Below are 18,744 nucleotides of genomic sequence, written 5' to 3' on the forward strand. Positions count from 1 at the left end.
CCCTGTGCCTACAATTTGTGTATCCCATCTGGGAGGCGGCCAAGGGTTTTAGGCTGACACCGTCCATCACTCTGGCGGATCTGCCATTAATGATCTTTCTGCAGGTTCACCTACGGAAACCTTGCTATGACTTTTAATTCCTCTATAAAGTCAAGTTTGATTGTCCTCTCGGTGCTCCGCCAGGGCTGTTGCCGATGGCAGCGGGCCCATCCGAGGACCTCACTAAACCATCCAATCGGTAGTAGCGACAAGCGGTGTGTGCAAAGGGCAGGGACTTAATTAACACAAGATTATCACCTGCACTTTCTGGGACTTCCTTGTTCATGGGAAATAATCACAATCCCCAATTCCTATCACAAACAGGCTTAAGCAGGTTACTTGCATCTGTTGGCGAAGGATAGACACACGCTGATCCGTTTAGTGTAGCTGTTAGAAATTGGATTTCTGGTTGGCTAGGGCGAGCGCCTAAGCCAGGCAGAAACCACCACTCTGGTCAGGGCAAGGGAGTTACACACTGAAGATAACCCCTGCTCACTTGATAGCTTGGCACGAGCAGTCAAGCTTATCCCAGAGGCAATGTGTAAAGCGTTTGCGCAACACGCTCACACAGCAACGACACACTAGGCACACCACAAAAGAAACTCCACATAAGGTTATATCAAAAATAGCCTTTATATTATTTATAAAACACATCAGATCATAATCACACATGTACACTCGGTACACTAGGTATCACTTTTACAGGGGATTATATACACTACAGGGCCAATTGGGCCACTGTCATAACCAATATACCACAATTAGTGAGAACAGCCAGTAACTACTGGCAATATTGCATTTAGCATGAACACATTGGGCATACATCCTAACATCACCCTGTACCGCTTATTAGGTGGAACATAATCAGCAGTAGTGCAGCGCATCACTATCATGGAACACATGGGTACTCAGCATAATGCGTTATGCATTTCATCATTAGCATAGTGCACCAAAGTACCCGCTCCCAAAGGGCACACACTAGGCAAACACATTACAGTAGGACACAGGTACTACAAATAATAAATACATCAGGGTCTCATCATTTCTGCGCACCCATTGGGAGCCTCAGCCCCTCAATAGGTGTATTACCACCTAGTGTTGTCGTCCCCAAATCAGGAAACTCTCAAGCAGAGGCCCTATCCTGGGCTCGCCCCGCAATGCCCCTTTCCAAGTGAGGGCTTCTCCAACTCCGTGCCCCTTCACATGTCTTCTGCTAGCCCCTTGGGTGCAGTTGCAGCAAGAACAATGCCGGTAATGTGAGGGGGGAAGCGATGCAACTCACCTTCGTCTCCTCAAACGAATGTCCTTAATGCTATGACACTCATAGGGGGGCAGTTGCCCACTGCCACCCGGGGCAGCTGCTCTGCACATAGGCAAATGTGAACAAGTGGGCACTGACAGTGTGCCTTGCAAGCGCCACTCACCAGGGCTTCTTTCCTTCCGTAGGGCTCCCGATGGTAAAGCACTGGATGCAGCGGCCCGTGACCATGCGGTGCCACTGTGTCGTTGAAAGGGACTTCAACCAGGGCTCCGTGCTTCCCCAATGGGTGGGGAGACTTCTTTCTTCCCGATCCTCGGAGCCTGCGAGGCTCCAGCGCGATCTCCTTTTGTGGGCCCCGCCCACCACCAGGCTCGGCCTCAGCCTGGCGTCTGGTTTCCTGTTTTCCGCTGGTGACCCACCTCTCCTTCTACCCAGCGGGGGGAGGCGGAAAGTGGCAGAATGGAGACCGCAAGGCTGCGGCTCTAGCTCGCCACCTGCCCAGCCCACAGTTAGGCGTAGAAACAACACAGGGCTTTCCCTCTCCTTAGGGAGCCCCGCCCAAAGTCAGGCTAGCTTTGCCTGACTTTTGGTTCCAGCAGCAACGAGCTGCGACTTCCACCACAGTGCAGGGTAGTCTCCCCCCATATGATTTTATCCGGGGCGTCTCCTGGCAGTCCAGCAACCGGTGAGCCCACGCCTCGGGCTCTGGTACCAATTTCAGCCCCCACCTCGTGTCTGCTCATATAGGAGAGCCAGCATGCGCTCTTCTCTCCAGGGCCAGAAAAAATACCCACCACGCAGGTCTCAAATAGGAGAGCCAGAAAAACGTTCTTCTCTCTATGGCCAGGGAAATCGCTCCCCCTATATCTCTCCCTTCCAGGGGAGGCAGGAAGCAAGGCACAGACAGGCCAGCACGGGAAACAACCTTTACAACGCAACTATTACATCGCACTACACTTACAACGCAGGCATTACAACGCAACATCCTTTACAACGCATGACACTACAACGCATACCATTACAACGCATACCATTACAACGCAGCCACTACATCGCATGTCACTACAACGCAGGCATTACAACGCATACCATTACAACGCATACCATTACAATGCATACCAATGGAGTTAGAATAGTAATTTTTAACCCCTACACTATCCAACACTTACCCTACTGTTGCACCCCCTGGAGTTAGAATAGTAATTTTTACCCCTATAGTATCCAACACTTACCCTACTGTTGCACCCCCTGGAGTTAGAACGGTAATTTTTACCCCTATATGATCCAACACTTACCCTACTGTTGCACCCCCTGGAGTTAGAATAGTAATTTTTACCCCTATACTATCCAACACTTACCCTACTGTTGCACCCCCTGGAGTTAGAATAGTAATTTTTACCCCTATACTATCCAACACTTACCCTACTGTTGCACCCCCTGGAGTTAGAATAGTAATTTTTACCCCTATACTATCCAACACTTACCATACTGTTGCACCCCCTGGAGTTAGAATAGTATTTTACCCCCATACTATCCAACACTTACCCTACTGTTGCACCCCCTGGAGTAAGAATAGTAATTTTTACCCCTATACTATCCAATACTTACCTTAAATGCAATTTAACATTATGCGTTGTAATGGTATGCGTTGTAAAGGTAGTATGTGATGTAATGGAATGCGTTGTAAAGGTAGTTTTTAAAAATGCGTTGTAGTGTCATGCGATGTAATGGAATGCGTTGTAGTGGATGTTGCGTTGTAAAAATTGCGTTGTAAGTGCATGCGTTGTAAAAGTATGCGTTGTAACGTCATACATCCGGCCAGCACACCAGGTCCCTCAGCAGAGGGGAAGTCCTTTTAGGTTCCCCCCCAGCAGACAGCAGGCCGTTACCCAGCGGCGGTTCCTCCTGGTACACTGCAGTCCATGCAGTGTTTCAGTTCCCAAGCAGTACGCAGCCCTCCCCAGCTCCAAGTAGGTACAACCAACATGGGGTCACAGCCCCAATACTTATACTGCAAGGGTATTTGTTCTCCCCCTGCACAGGGCTCTGCGCCCGGTTCAAACCAGTTCTGGGGGCACCTACAAATGTACACAACATCTTCCTTTGTCAGTGTAGGCCCTGGCCCCAGACACATCACAGAGGGGCGGAGCCAGCTTTGTGTAGTGCAGGCCCAGTCCCATTCAGACCCAGGTGCTACTCCTCCCACTTCTCAAAATGCAGATCAGCCTATTCAGCTTAGCGCTGACTCACCCAGCCCCTCTGGAGCCACTGCACCTCCCCAGTCCCTGTCACTCCAGAGCCAGACATGCAATACACATCAGGCAGGCACAAAGACACATAGCACACAGAAATGCCCACTTCTAAAAGTGGTATTTCTAAAATAGTGATAATAAATCTGTGAACACCGTTGCGCAGCATCTATTACCACTAGTCCAAACATACCAAAGTTGACCTCTCTACTCCTCTCAGATCAGGAATTACCACTGAAGAACATATCAGGGAATCCCCAATGCATTCCTATGAGAGGGCAGCCTCACAGTAGTGAGATACCAAAATGGCTGTTTGTCACTACCAGGACATGCCATACAATTAAGGCACATTTCCTACCTTTTACCTACATTGTACCCTGCCCATAGGGCTAGCTAGGGCCTACCTTAGAGGTGACTGATATGTAGGAAAAGAGGAGTCACAGACGTGGCACCCACTTTATGTGCCACGGTATAGCGGCAGTAAACTGCGCACGCAGGCCCTGAAATGGCAGAGGCCTGAGACAGGTTTGAAAGGCTACTTTGGTGGGTGGCACACTCAGCACTGCCAGCCCACCAGTAGCATTTAATTTACTGGCCCAGAGTAAATGAGGTACCACATTACTGGGGACTGATAGGTAAATTAAATTAGCCAAACAGGTGTAGACCAATCTTACCATGTTTTACCATACAGATCACATGCACTTTACACTGGACAGCAGTGAAAAAGTGCCCAGAGTCCTAAAACCACAAACACCAGGTCAGAAAAATACTAGGATGAAGGCAAAAAGTTCAAGGATAACCGTGCAAAAGGGCCAAGTCCAACAGTAGCGCACACGCAGCCCTAGACATCTAAGGGCATCACAGACCTGTTTTAACTCGATCTCATGTGGCTGAACACCACGTCTTTCTAAGAAGGTGAATGTGACCGCTGGGGGTCGCGTAACTAGTTAGCATGGAGGAGTCTAGTTTATAATCAGAATTAACCAGACAAATCCATCCACTAACTAATAAAGGACATGTACCACCACCCACAGAATCGAGAAAGAGTTATCAATATGTCAATCTTTTCTGTGTCAGGGCCATGTGAGGCTTCCCATTTGAGTCAAAATATGCCACATGCTCCACGTCCTAGTGGTGCCCTTCCATCAATTCCTTTAAGTTTCAGCTTTGCAGTCATACTCACCCTGGAACCCAAAGACTTTGGTTTCCCAGAAGCTGTTCGGCGGGTCATGGGACTAATGGCCTACATTGTTTATGGTCAGAACTACGACAGTATCTGATCGTCTTGGAACCTTCGAATTTCATTCTTGATTAATGAAAACATTCTTGACAAATGCTTTCGCTTTGGTTCGTCTTGCACCAGTACAAGAATTTCACCTCTAGTGGCACACTACGAATGCCCCCGGCCGTCCTTCTTAATCATCGCCCCAGTTAAGAAAGCCAACAAAATAGAACTGGAGTCCTAGTCCATTATTCCTAGCTGAAGTAGTCAGGCGACCAGCCTGCTTTGAACACTCTAATTTGATCAAAGTAAGCGCTTCGGACCCCCAGGATACTCAGTCAACAGCATCAAGGGGGCACCGAGAGGCACGGTTTGGGACAGGCAGTAGCTTTCCTCGTGACGAACCGCAGCTCAATCCCAAGATTCAACTACGAGCTTTTTTAACGGCAGCAACTTTAATATAAGCTATTGGAGCTGGAATTGCCGTGGTTGCTGGCACCAGACTTGCCCTTCAATGGATCCTTGTTAAAGGATTTGAAGTGCACTCATTCCAATTACAGGGCCTAGAAAGAGTCCTGTATTGTTATTTTTGGTCACTGTCTCCCTGAGTCGGAGTGGGTCATTTGCGCGCCTGTTACCTTCTTTGGATGTGGTAGCCGTTTCTCAGTCTCCCTCTCCCGAATCGAACCCTGATTCCCCATTACCCGTGGTCAACATGGTAGGCACAGAAAGTACCATCAAAAGTTGTTAGGGCAGACATACGAATGTATCATCGTCGTCACTGGACATGCAATTGGCCCGAGGTTATCACCAAAGCGGCCAGGCGAGCCCTCATTGGTCTTGGTCTGATAAATGCATGCATCCCAGCTGATCAGTGCTCATTGGCATGTACTAGCTCCAAAGAATTACCACAGTTATCGAAGTAACAGATGGAGTGCTCAAAGGAACCATAACTGATTTAATGAGCCATTCGCAGTTTCACTGTATCAGCCGTGTATACTTACACGTGCATGGCTTAATGTTGGAGACAAGCATATGCTGCTGGCAGGATTAAATGGGAAGCCACACCTGCTGATAGGGTTGTTGGGAGCCGCATGGCCATCACCCGACTGACCTTCACAACCCTCGGGAGCCTGCTAGGGAAGCACATCCACCTTGGGGGCTTCCTGAGGAGACCGGTGTGGTGACACGGGCACTGGCAAGCCCAGCCGTCTCTGTGGAAGGGAAAGGCGGGCCAAGGTACAGCCTGCGTGAGACACCGGGTTCAGTGACACCCCATGAAACAGTCGTTCTGAGCTGCTTCAGAAATGTGCTGGGAGGAGTGGAACGATGTGGTGGTGCACGGGAGCCCAGACTGCCAGGCGGCAGTGTCTGGGACCTGGCACCACCCGACCCCCTTCCGCTTCGGTCAGACCACTGGGGGAGGGGGGCACAAGCTGCTGAGGCTGCTCTGCTTTTGCTCTGCTGGGTAGGGGAAGGGCCTCCACCAGGCAGCAGGTCCTCGAGTCAGACAGTCCCCGGTGGGTTGGAAGCTCTTTGCTTGAAAAAATAGCCGAGGCTAGCCAAGCAGTCCATCCCTAAATGGACTAAGCATGCCCAATCGGCATACACAGCACCGGCTGGACCCTCCCTGGCAGGCCACCCTGCTCGGGGATACCGGCTTCATGTCCCTGCCTGCACCTGGGGCAGACAGGCTCGTAAGAAAGGCCCATCAGGAAGGGCTTGGAGAAAGGTGCAGACCCAGGCCCAGGCAGACTACCTAGGCTCTTGCTTCCCCTGTCTCAGAATCACCAGACCTCAAGGGGCCCGAGGTACTCTCTCTCTAGTAATCCAGACGAGAAAATCATTGCTCATCGAATGACAGATGGGATCGTAGGTGCGATCATGCCCCACCTCCTTGAGCCCTGGCTGGGATCAGGGAGGCAAATTAACCCTCAGCGGGATTTTGAGGGTGCCCCAGCCATCTGGTAGCGCCGTTGGAAAGCATTAACGTGACCAGATGGCTGGGCTCGAAGTACGGCCATCTGGTCGCACTGTGCCCTAACGAACAGGGCTTCAGCTTGTGCTTGGAAGGGACACGGACTCTGCGGCCCGGGTGTTTGGAGCCCCACCTGGGCCTCAGGCACGGGGCTGTGGGGGGGGACCCCAATGGGCCTCCGACCCAGATGCCAAAGACACCTTAACAAGCAGGCGAAGGGGGTCAGGCCTCCACAGGTCCAGTGGACCCTGACTTGAGGCCTTGTCCATGGGGCAGGCTGGAGGATGGAGCCCTGTGCGGTAGCACCTATCTCAGTGCTCGGCGGGGCCCCAGGGCCCAGTCGGAGCAACTGGGCCCAGAGGCACAGGGAAGGCCTTCCTGGGCCCATGGGACCCTTCCTGGGTGCTTTGCCACATAGTGGACCAGAGGACGGAGCCCAGGATGGGATAGCACCGACCCCGGGGCCACGGTGGGAGCTGTTGGACCTGGCCAAGCAGGGGAAACCTCCCCGGGCCTGGGGAACTCTGTCCCGGGTGCTCTGGCATGCAGGAGGCCTGAAGATGGAGCCCTGGACGGAGCTGGTCACTGGCTGAGAACGGCCAGACCCACGGGGGTCCGGAGTACCCTGTCCGTAGTAATCAATAGGAAGGTCCCCCCCTTTCTTGTCATCCATGAGCACCGAGTGTAGGATGGGACCGAAGGTGCAAATGCTCCCAGATCCTGAAGCCCTGGATGGGCTTGAGGAAGCAAATGAACCCCCATGGGGACTTCCAGGGTGGCTCGGCCATCTGCTAGTGCCATTGGAAAGCATTGCACATGACCAGATGTCAAGACTCGAAGAACTGCCATTTGGTCGCGCTGTGCCTTAACAAACAGGGCTTCTGCTTGTCCTTGGAGGGGACGGGGCTCAGCAGCCCAGGGGCTCGGAGTCCTACCTGGGCCTCAGGCATGTGCTGCGAGGGGGGCTACTAGTAGGGCCCCTATGGACCTCCACCCTGGGGTCCAAAGGCACCTTACCACGCAGGCGGAGCAGGAGGGAGGCTCCCGAGGCCTGATGGACCCCCGATCTTGTCAGTGGGGTGGGCCAGAAGGTGAAGCCCTATGCGGGAGCACCCACCCCAGGACCTTCTGGAGCCACGGTGGCCAGTCAGAGCTCCTGGGCCTGAATGCGCAGGAAAGGCAGTGGGAAGCCGTTGCGGACGCTTTGTCACTTGGTGGGCCCAAGGACAAAGCCCAGGATGGGGGCTCATCCACACGGGGCCCGCCGGGGCCCCAGTCGGAGCTCCTGGACCGGGCCAAGCAAGGGAAGCCTCCTTGGGCCCGCAGAACCCTGTCCCGGGTGCTCTGGCACGCAGGAGGTCCGAGGACGGAGAAGAAGGTTGGCTGGGTCTGAGCCAGCTGGTCACTGGCTGAGAATCGCCAGACCCCAAGGTGATTCAGAGTACCCTGTCCCAAGTAATCTGTAGTACCCACCTTTCTCGTAATCCATGCACATTTAGGGACAAGGGGGGAACACTGACACAAATACACCCAACCTCCTAGAAGTCTGTCTGGGCTTAAGGAATCCAATGATCCCTTATTGGGACTTCCAGGGCAGCTGGTATGGCAGCTTCATGTCCCTGCCTGCTCTCGGGAAAGGCAGGCTCAGTGGAAAGGCCTATCGGGCAGGTCTGGGAGGTAGGCATCCACTCGGGCCCCTGGAAATCTCTGGACCACCGGAAACATCCATTACAACGCAGTCATTACATCGCACTGCTTTTAAAACGTAACTGTCACAACGCAACTGCCTTTACATCGCATGCCATTACAACGCATGCCATTACAACGCATGTCACTACAATGCATGCCATCACAAAGCATACCATTACAACGCAAGCCATTACAACGCATTATAAGGTAACTAATTGAGATGTTTTAGTTTTAGGCTGCGTAAGGGTTTTGGAGTAGATGGTAATAGGAATTTTTACCCCTTCACTATTCAACACTTTCCCTTCTGTTGCACTCACTGGAGTGGGAATAGTAATTTTTACCCCTACACTATCCAACACTTACCCTACTGTTGCACTCACTGGAGTGGGAATAGTAATTTTTACCCCTACACTATCCAACACTTACCCTACTGTAGCCCTTAAAGTATTATGCATTGTAACGGTATGCGTTGTAAAGGTATGCACTGTAAAGGAATGCGTTTTAATGGTAGTTTTTTAAAAATGCGTTGTAATGGCATATGTTGTAAAATCATGCGATGTAATGGTAGTTGGATGTAAAATCCGCGTTGTAAAAACGTGTTGTAATTGTTTGCGTTGTAACATCATATATTCCTGGACCCCATGAGGGTCTGGAGTAACCTGTCCCTAATAATCCAGAGGAAGGCTTTGACCCTTACTAGTATTCCATGTGCACCGAGGGAACCACCAGCACAAATGCACTCAACCTGGTAGCGATATGTCTCAACAAAAGGGCTTTTACTTGTTTCTGGAGGAGACAGGGACTCTGCGGCCTGGGAGCTTGGAATCCCAGCTGGGCCTCATGCACGAGCAGCATGGGGGCCCCTGATGGAGCACCGACCCGGGGGCCACAGGCACCTTAACATGCAGACGAAGCAGGAGAGGTCTTCCTGGGTGTGATGGACCCCCATCCCAGGCCCTTGGAGTGAGGCAGGCCGGTGGACGGAGTCCAGGGTGGGAGCACCTGCCCAGGGGCCTGTTGGGAGCTACTGATCCAAGCCGAGCAGGGGAGGCCTCCCCGGGCCCGCAGGACCCAGTCACGGTCACTTTGCCATGCGACAGGCCTGAGACCGGAGCCCAGGATGGAGGGCCCCAGGAAGAGCTTCTGAACCCAACCAAGCAGGGAAGACTCCCCGGTCCTGATGGACCTACGTCCTGGGCCCTTGCAAATGCAGCAGGCAGGTGGGCGGAGTCAAGGGCAGGAGCTCCTGAACCCGACCAAGCTGGGGAGCCCTTCCCTGGGGATTGGCTATGCAGCGGGCCAGGGCCCTGGTTAGAGCTTCTGAACCAGGCCAAGCAGGGAAAGCCTCCCCCTGGACCTGCCCGCACAGGGGAGGCTTCCCAAGACCGGGGGCCCCATTCCATGCACTCTGCCATGCAGCAGGCCTGAGGACAGCGATCAGGATAGGGGGGCTCCACCCCAGGGACCTCCGGGGCTCTGTCGTAGGCCATCTGGTCGCTGGCTGAGATCTGCCATACCATAAGTGGGCCCTGGTTACCCTGTCTCAAATAATCCAGCGGAAGGCTAACTACCTATCTTATAATGCTTGCTCACCGTGTGACAGAGTGGAGTGAAGGCGTGCACACACCAGGCTTCCTGGAGCCCTGGCTAGGCTTAAGGAAGCAAATGATCCCTGATCGTAAACTTCAGGGCAGCCCGGTCATCTGGTAGCCCCCTAGTGGAAAGCATGGTATGTGACCAAATGGCCGGGCTCAGGAAACCCTGTGGCCCGGGTTCTCAGAGCCCCAGTTGGGCCTCAGGCACAGAGCTGCAAGGAGGGACCTGACGGAGCTCCGACCCAGGTCCCCCCGCATACACCTTATCACGCAGGCAAAGCAGAAGAGGCCTCCCCTGGACCTAATGGAACCCCGTCCGGGCCTTTGGCGGTGCGGCAGGCCAGAGCCCAGAGGCCCTTGAGCCCAGTTGGAGCTCCTCCTAGACTTGGCCAAGCAGGTGAAGGCTCTCTGAGCCCCGAAAAAGGATAATAACACTTGTTCTACCATTTTGTTCCCTTAGATTTTGAACCCTAGCACCCAGGGGAACCTAGCCAATCTAGGGCTATCCAGGGTGGGCTGACTTGTGTTGCTCTCACCATGTTTTATTACCCAGAATGCCTTGAAAACCTCAGACTTTGACTATAAAAAATACATTTTCCTCACATTTATGTGAAGGAAGGTTCTGGAATCCGAAGAGAGCCACAAACTTCGTTCCACCCGGCATTCCCCCAGGTGTCCCGATACAAACAGCAGGCAAAGCACTTCCCCTGCTCCTGAGACTGAAAAAAACCCAAAAAAGAAATCCCACTGCTGTATATCACAGAGGAATTTCCTGGACGACAGAGGACATAACAGTTACGTCCTCTGCACACGGCCACTGTGGCGCAGGATGTAACCTTTATGTCCTTGGCACAGAAAAGGTTAACACAATGCATGCAATTGATTTTTCCTCTGTGTGTTTTGATTAATTACTCCGACTGTTTTGTATTTATTATCTTACAGTCTAACAAGTCAGAATGCATTCTTTCCTCAATACCTCCCTCATTTCTGCCTCTCACTGTACCCAAGGCCGCTGTCCGCCTTTGTCCTGACGTGCACAGAAATCGTCAGTTGTGCGCTATAAAGCAGCATTGCAGCCTGTGCCCACTCTCTTGAGTCTTCTCTGCAGTGTATCTTCTGTCTCATGGCTTAGTACACTTTCACTGTTGTATAGTGTCCTACCTGCTCCAACATGCCTTGGACCCATAGAGTATTACTATTGTTGTGGAGTAAAAAAAATCATTCCAACCCACTTAATTTTGCTTTCAGGTTTCTTTGCTCAGTTTCCCATCGTGCTTTGCATATTGATGGAAGGCATGGCTTGGCAGTTCGGGCAGGACTGTTCCCATGAGGCACAGGGTCAGACTGATTTGCATATGGCCATGTCTGAACTGGGGTGGCAGAGTGGGCTAAAGAACGGTGATGGATCAAACCCAGATCTGTTTACTGGGTGTGAGTGTTTGATTGGTTCTGATGCTCCGTCCATCACCACCCCCTTTTGTACCGCTTTGTTCGCCATAAGTTGGCAGGGTATGCTCAGAGGTGAGTCCCTTGCTCACTTTGCCACTGGATTCAAGCAAGCCTGGCTGAAGACGGCTGAAATGCCAGAAACCGGTCCTAGGAAGCTTGTTTCCGGTCCAGGGAAGGCATGGCTTGGCAGTTCAGGCTGGACTGTTCCCATGAGGCACAGGGTCAGACTGATTTGCATATGGCCATGTCTGAACTGGGGTGGCAGAGTGGGCTAAAGAACGGTGATGGATCAAACCCAGATCTGTTTACTGGGTGTGAGTGTTTGATTGGTTCTGATGCTCCGTCCATCACCACCCCCTTTTGTACCGCTTTGTTCGCCATAAGTTGGCAGGGTATGCTCAGACGTGAGTCCCTTGCTCACTTTGCCACAGGATTCAAGCAAGCCTGGCTGAAGATGGCTGAAATGCCAGAAACCGGTCCTAGGAAGCTTGTTTCCGGTCCAGGGAAGGCATGGCTTGGAAGTTCGGGCAGAGTGGGCTAAAGAACGGTGATGGATCAAACCCAGATCTGTTGACTGGGTGTGAGTGTTTGATTGGTTCTGATGCTCCGTCCATCACCACCCCCTTTTGTACCGCTTTGCATATTGAGGCAGCTCGCTTTCGATTTTTTTATTGGGTATGCCTGTAAATGCAATTATACCGCAAAAATGTTTATGCGTTTATAGAGCTATGTCAGTATTGATTGATCCTGCTCAATTGTTTTCCCAGGTTTTGATACATAAGCAATATTTTCTGCTACCTTAAGGTAAACCCTCTCCCGAGGTCCCTAATTATCCTCCAAACTAATTTCCTTTATTACTAAAATCACTTTTCTTTATTTGATTTATCTCGACCAAGCCTGCTACTCTCAAAATGGCTTTGACCTAGTCCTGAGGAAGACCGGAGTTAAATTTCTCTTGGACAGACTAAACATCTACATAACAACGCCCTTTGACCTCCATTGAAAATTATCATTAGGACAAGCTGTGTCCACACATATAAATATATGCTCACATATATGGATTTCTGAAAATAAAAGAATACTGAAACCATTAGGGGCCAGATGTACGACTCTTAAATTTTGAGAGTCGCAAATTGTATTGCTTTGGCACTCGCAATTTGCGACTTGCAAAATGCAATGTCCAACAGTGTCACAGACACTGTTATCGAGTCCCAATGGGGTCGCAAATTGCATGCCTCATCAATATTCATGGGGCAAGAGCACTTTGCGACCCCATTGGGAATGACTAGCACTCCCAGGGATGGTGGCCTGCTGGGGCCAGCAGACAACCATGTTTGGGACTGCTTTTTAGATAAAGCAGTTTTTTTTAAATCTTTTAAATGAAGTCCATTTTCCTTAGAGGAAAATGGGATGCATTTAAAAACAAAAAATGAAACTTTTCAGTTTCATTTTTTAAGGGCAGGCAGTAGTCCCTGGGACCACTGTCTGCTCTTAAAAAATATTTTCACCACTGGTGGACACGTCAGGGCAGTTGATGCATCAGGCATTTTTTTGACAAGTCTGGTCCTTTGACATTCGAGGACTTTCGTCAACAGTTGGACTCAACCGAAACCGAGAGATATTGATACCAGCAAATTAGACATTGAGTGATGCATCCAAAGATCCGCCCCCTAGCACAACACCACCTGAAAACATTTGAGAAATGGCTGTTGTCCAACTCGTGTGACTCACTCCTTATTTCGGAATTACATATTCATCTGAGACCCCCCTCCCACCTACTAAATCTGATGGGCAGCGGCGATTGGAATAAGAATTGGGTCGAGAACTTACAATGCGCGAGTGGGAGGCCATATAGTATAGAGCCAGGCATACAGCTAGAAATGTAGCAGGTATAGAGACAGCCACATAAATAACTACCTATTGGTATGTTCCACCATCTAGATTAAACAGTGGGAACCCCGCATGAGACCCACTCTGCTGGCGGGGGTGTGCGGCTCAGGGAACCTTAACGCATATTCTTTGGGACTGCCTGAAACTTACTGAGTATTGGAAACAAGTCCTCGACGAGGTCGACATGGGCTTTGATATACAACTTCCGCGCTTTCTGAGCTACATCGTGTTGGGCCTGCCTAATGATCTTAGGTTCCTGCTCAAATCTCGTAAAGGCTGGCAGATAGGCCTTGCCCTAGGGGCGGCCTTACAGAATATCCTGGCTTTATGGGATACAGACTGTCTTCCTACCTACACCAGCTAGTTGCCTTGCATATAGTACGTCTCAGGCATGGAACATATATCTCTTTCCTTGGCTAACAAGGGGGCCCCCTTTCCCAATCTTTAGAAACCATTTATAGCAATGCTCTCATCTGAATTTAAGGAAGTCACATGCCCCAAGTATCTACGAATACTAAGACTCACGAAACCGACGCAGGCGGAACACCAATAGATTAAAATGGTAGATATCACGGAGGGAGGGCTGGGGGCTGGGAGAGGGTGGGTGCGGGAAAGGGGTGTTTGGGGCTAATTTCCAGGGGAGAGTGGTTGGCATAGTTAATTGATAGATGTTATGTTGATTTTGTTGTTCTTCTGTGCAATAATCCTAAAATTCAATAAAGATAACATAAACCTAAAAAGTATTTTCTCACACACTCACAAAGGGGAAGGGGTTCCCTGGGGATCCTTTCCCGTTTGTGAGTGGTTTACCACTTACTTGAAGTAGGTGGTAAACTGCAAGTGTTTTGCTGCTGCAAATGTGGTTGCAAAACAATAGTACATGGCAGTGAGTCTTGCTATTAGGAAGGGGCGCCCCTTTCTAATAGCGAGAGTCGCAAACGCTATTTTGCTAGTCAGTCAATCAATCATGGGTTTGCTAAAGCGGGACTACTCACCCGCTGGGGGGACGCAGGGTCCTGTCCATCAAAGAGGAGGTCTATCGAAGAGCCATGTTTTGAGGTCCCTTGTGAAGATGGGGAGTGATGTCTTCTGTCTGATGTGGAGCGGGAGGACGTTCCAGGCTCTGGCCGCGAGGAAGGACAAGGAGCAGCCTCCCGATCTGGACTTCCTGGTGTGGGAGACCATGGCATGGGAGAGCTGGGCTGATCGTAGGGTCCTTTGGGGTGCGTGGAATTTGAGTCAGCTGTTCAGGTATGCTGGTCCGGTGTTGTGGAGGGCTTTGTGTGCATGGGTGAGAATCTTGAAGGTGATTCTTGCCTCGATGGACAGCCAGTTCAGTGTGCATAGGTGCTGGAAGGTGTGGCAGGTTGAAGATTAGTCTGGCGATGGTGTTCTGGATGTTTTGAAGCTTGCAGGGGAGGTTTTTGTTGATTCCAGCGTAGAGTGCGTTGCTGGAGTCATCAAATCAAATCAAATCAAGCTTTATTCGATTAAAAAAATAATCATAAAAGCACATTCAAAATTCAGTACAGTCGAAAACAGAAGACACATATGACTAATAAATAAAAGAGGACGAACCTCAAAAAGAATGAATTTTACAGAGCAAATTCTTACATTAGAATAGTCTTCCTACATTTAAAAACAGACTTTAAAAACGATGTAACTGCTAAAGTTATAAGCTCTTCCCCCAGGGATTGCATAACCAGAAAACCTGGGCAACATTGTTTCAGGCCTAATGATCTGAGCACCGGAAGTATCCACCGTTTCCTCTGGAGTGTATAAAATTTACAAAAGAATAATACGTGCATGGTAGATTGTACGGACACGCCATCACATGGACAGTTGGACAAGTGCCTAGACCAATCATTAATTGTTGGAAAGCTAAATAGCCTATGTACAATAGACATCCTAAAACGTGTTAGTAAAAATCTATCGAAGTCGGGGGTTACATATGTTAAATACGGCTATATCTTAAAAATGGTAAGAATGTTTTGATGTGCCAGAACTGAAATTTTATGTATCTCTGTATTTAGTCTTATATTTTCAAGATAATGCAGACAACTAAGTTTCAGAGCTTTCGTGTTTAATTTAGTCAGGCTACTAGGGTTATCAAAATATTCTGGATGGCCTAATTTACGCGAAAAATCTTTAATATGTGTAAGCCATCCTATATGTCGGGCCCCATCCAGCGCACAGCAGTCTTTGATTACTTGGCGGTTTAGACTGGTCTGTTCTGAAGTCCAAATGTGATGCCAGAGGAGAAATGGCTGAATGTCAATGACATCTTCTATGTGCGATATGCCCAACTCCATGTGACAATTAAAAGTAGAAACGCTTGCCGGAAGAGCAAGCAGATGTCTAAGAAATCTATTTTCGATCTTTTGTATGGAGGTCACGTCTACATATCCCCAGATACCCGCTCCGTAAGTCGCTATTGATACGCATTTAGCTTTATAAATGTGGAGCAGTTCAGTGGGGGGATGTCTACCTAATTTTCTACCAAAATTGTTCAGAGCTGGCAGGGCCTTATAAAACAACATTCTTTATAAATTTACAGCCTTTGACCACGAACCAGTACAATCAAAAAGAACCCCCAGATAATAAAAAGTATTGGCACAGGTTAAAATATTTTCCTCAAGGAAGAAGGGACGACACCTATTACTCCCCTGGCCACATTTTAGTACAAAAGTTTTAGATGAATTAACTGTGAGTCCCAAGTTGGACATAAAGTTTACAAAGTTATTTAAAACCATCTGGAGACTATTTGGGGTTCGGGCCATAAGCACCGCATCGTCAGCATACAATAACGCAGGGAGAGGCCAGTTCCCTGCCCCTTGCAGGTCATGGCATTCCTTTCGCAAAGTCTGATCTAAGTTGTTAATATACAGGGTAAAAAGGAGTGGTGCCAGGACGCAGCCCTGCCTTAGTCCTCTGCCTACAGTGAAACTATCAGTACACTCTCCCCCGTGCCAAAACGCACCATAGCTCTCGCCCTGATATAAAATTCACGCATTAAAGAAATCAGAGGTAGTTCTACTCCCAGCTTCTCTAAAATCGGCCATAGTTTGTTGTGAATAACGCAATCAACCGCGGCGGATAAATCCACGAAGGCTAAATACAGAGGGCCCCTTTTAGCCTTAGTGTATTTGTTGAGAATTAATTCTAGGTTTAGGCACTGGTCTATTGTTCCCAGGCCATTACGGAAGCCATATTGGATATTGCTGATGATAGAGTGTTCATCTGCCCAGGCCTGTATTCTAGATAAAATTACTCTTCCAATTATTTTAACCGTGGAGTCTAGGAGCGATATGGGGCGATAACATGCAGGATTGTGCCTGTCCCCCTTTTTAAAAATTGGGACCAAAATTGATTTGCTCCAGGTAGTAATAAGACTAGTTGATATACATGCATTAATAACGTGAGTTAAAATAGGTCCCCAGAAGTCTATATTGTGTTTAAAAAGATCCACCGTGATGCCATCTGGCCCTGGAGCTTTACTACTCTTACTCGATCTGATCGCCTCCTCAATCTCTTTAAGATCCAGTTTAAGTTGCGAATGATAATTAACAATCTGGGGTTCTATCCTGTCCCCCTCCAAGTCGCTAAAACTTGGTTTAGGGGTAGGAGTAGAGTATAATTTAGAGAAGTGGTCTACCCATTCCTCCCCAGTTACCGCTATCTCAATACTTGCCCTCCCAGCATCGACTAAAAACGGGGCATTTACCGCCTTCCAAAATGCTGAGGAATCTTTCAGTTCAGATGCAGTTCGGAGATTATTCCATGCCTCCTCCCTTAGCCTATTTTTCCTTTCTTTCAAGGCATATCGGTATGCACTTCTCGCTTCTTTTATATCATTGTTATTTGAAGGCTTACTATGAAGAGCAGATTTAAGATTGGAGTGGGCTATAGTACAACTGTGATCAAACCACCCTTTCTTTTGGGTCGATTTCCTATTTGAGTTTACATGTAGAGAATTGCCTATCAAATTTAGATAATACGGAAAACCCTTCCACTATCTCTAACGCTGAATAGCCTTCCCCTGTACATTTATTAATAGATTCACTATAATTTGATGTGACCATGTTCATAAATGAGTCTGGGTCTATTTTTTTCCAGCTTAGCGTGTAGCCGTTTTGTTTTGTCAAAGTGACGTCATTTACACAGTATGTAGAGGAGTCCTTCCCTTTGGCTGGTCTACTATTCAACTTAACTTCAATGCTCTGCGGGAAATGATCACTTAGGGAGAAATCATGAGTTTGAAAATGTATAAGTCTGAAGGTGAGTCTTACTGAAATCAAAATAAAATCAATGATGGAATAAAGTCCGCGACCATTGAAAGTTGAACTAAAAGGAGCCGGAGAGCTACAAGAGATGTTTGCAAAACCCATGTCACCGGTGAGCATAATATCATTTAAGATCTCCCCTGAACCAGAGTGGTTAAAATGAGGGAGACTAGTCTCACTATTATATCCAAGACCACAGACTCCAGTGTCCCAGTGCTGACAGAGATTGATATTAAAATCTCCTCCCCAGATTAAAAATAGTTCTCTAGTGGAGGCCTCCTGAATCTTAATAACATGTAGGGATATGGCCCTCAACATTTCTACCTGATCTTTACGCGGGGCATTATTATAAAAATTCACTATCAATAGACCAGTAGATCTGTCCAAGTCGGCCCCTATTATTTGAAAATGGCGATCAGTAACCAATATTACTATGTTCGACAAGTTTGTATAACATGCTACATAGATACAAAGTCCACCCATTGCTCTCCCATGCGTTGATGCTACTGCAGGTAAGTGAAAGGTCTTAAACCCATTTATGTGGATCGCATCTTCAGCCCATGTTTCCTGCAGGCATAAGATATCGAACTTAAATGCAAACTCTGTCCAATGTGGGTTCACAATCATGGACTTTAAACCTACGATGTTCCAAAACAAGATCTTGCAGGTTTACAATCTATGAACTTCTCCTTTAGGGCACTAATGCTTGGTTCTACTGCTGTTACAGAACCCACTTTGGGGGACGCTGTTAGACCATTATCTGGGCTAGGGGCAGGAGAAACAATTGGACTTGGATTTCTACCTACTGTTTCAGAGACTTTACTGGTTAGGGCCAAGTAAGTATCTTTCCTAGAATTTTCCTGTGTGATTGTCTCTAAGGTTATGCGTGGATTTACCATAACGTTTATGGGGCCCAAATCATTTAGTCCCTGTACTGATGGTCTCATATCTATGTTAACATCTCTACTGAACAGGTTCGGCCCCTCTCTTTTCTTAGGGCGTCGATCCACCTGCTCCAAATGGGAGAAGAGATCATAGCGATTCTGCACTGGGACATTATAAAGTGTGTGCCTCACGGGATATTCCCTG

At 48.9% G+C, this 18,744-nt stretch overlaps 1 pseudogene; it reads right to left on the bottom strand.

Moving 5' to 3' along the window:
* Positions 1-4,734: 4,734 nt before the first annotated feature.
* On the bottom strand, positions 4,735-5,829 carry LOC146821230 (18S ribosomal RNA; annotated as a pseudogene).
* Positions 5,830-18,744: the final 12,915 nt, after the last annotated feature.

Source organism: Triturus cristatus, chromosome 6, assembly GCF_964204655.1.
Source record: "Triturus cristatus chromosome 6, aTriCri1.1, whole genome shotgun sequence".
NCBI lineage: Eukaryota > Metazoa > Chordata > Amphibia > Caudata > Salamandridae > Triturus > Triturus cristatus.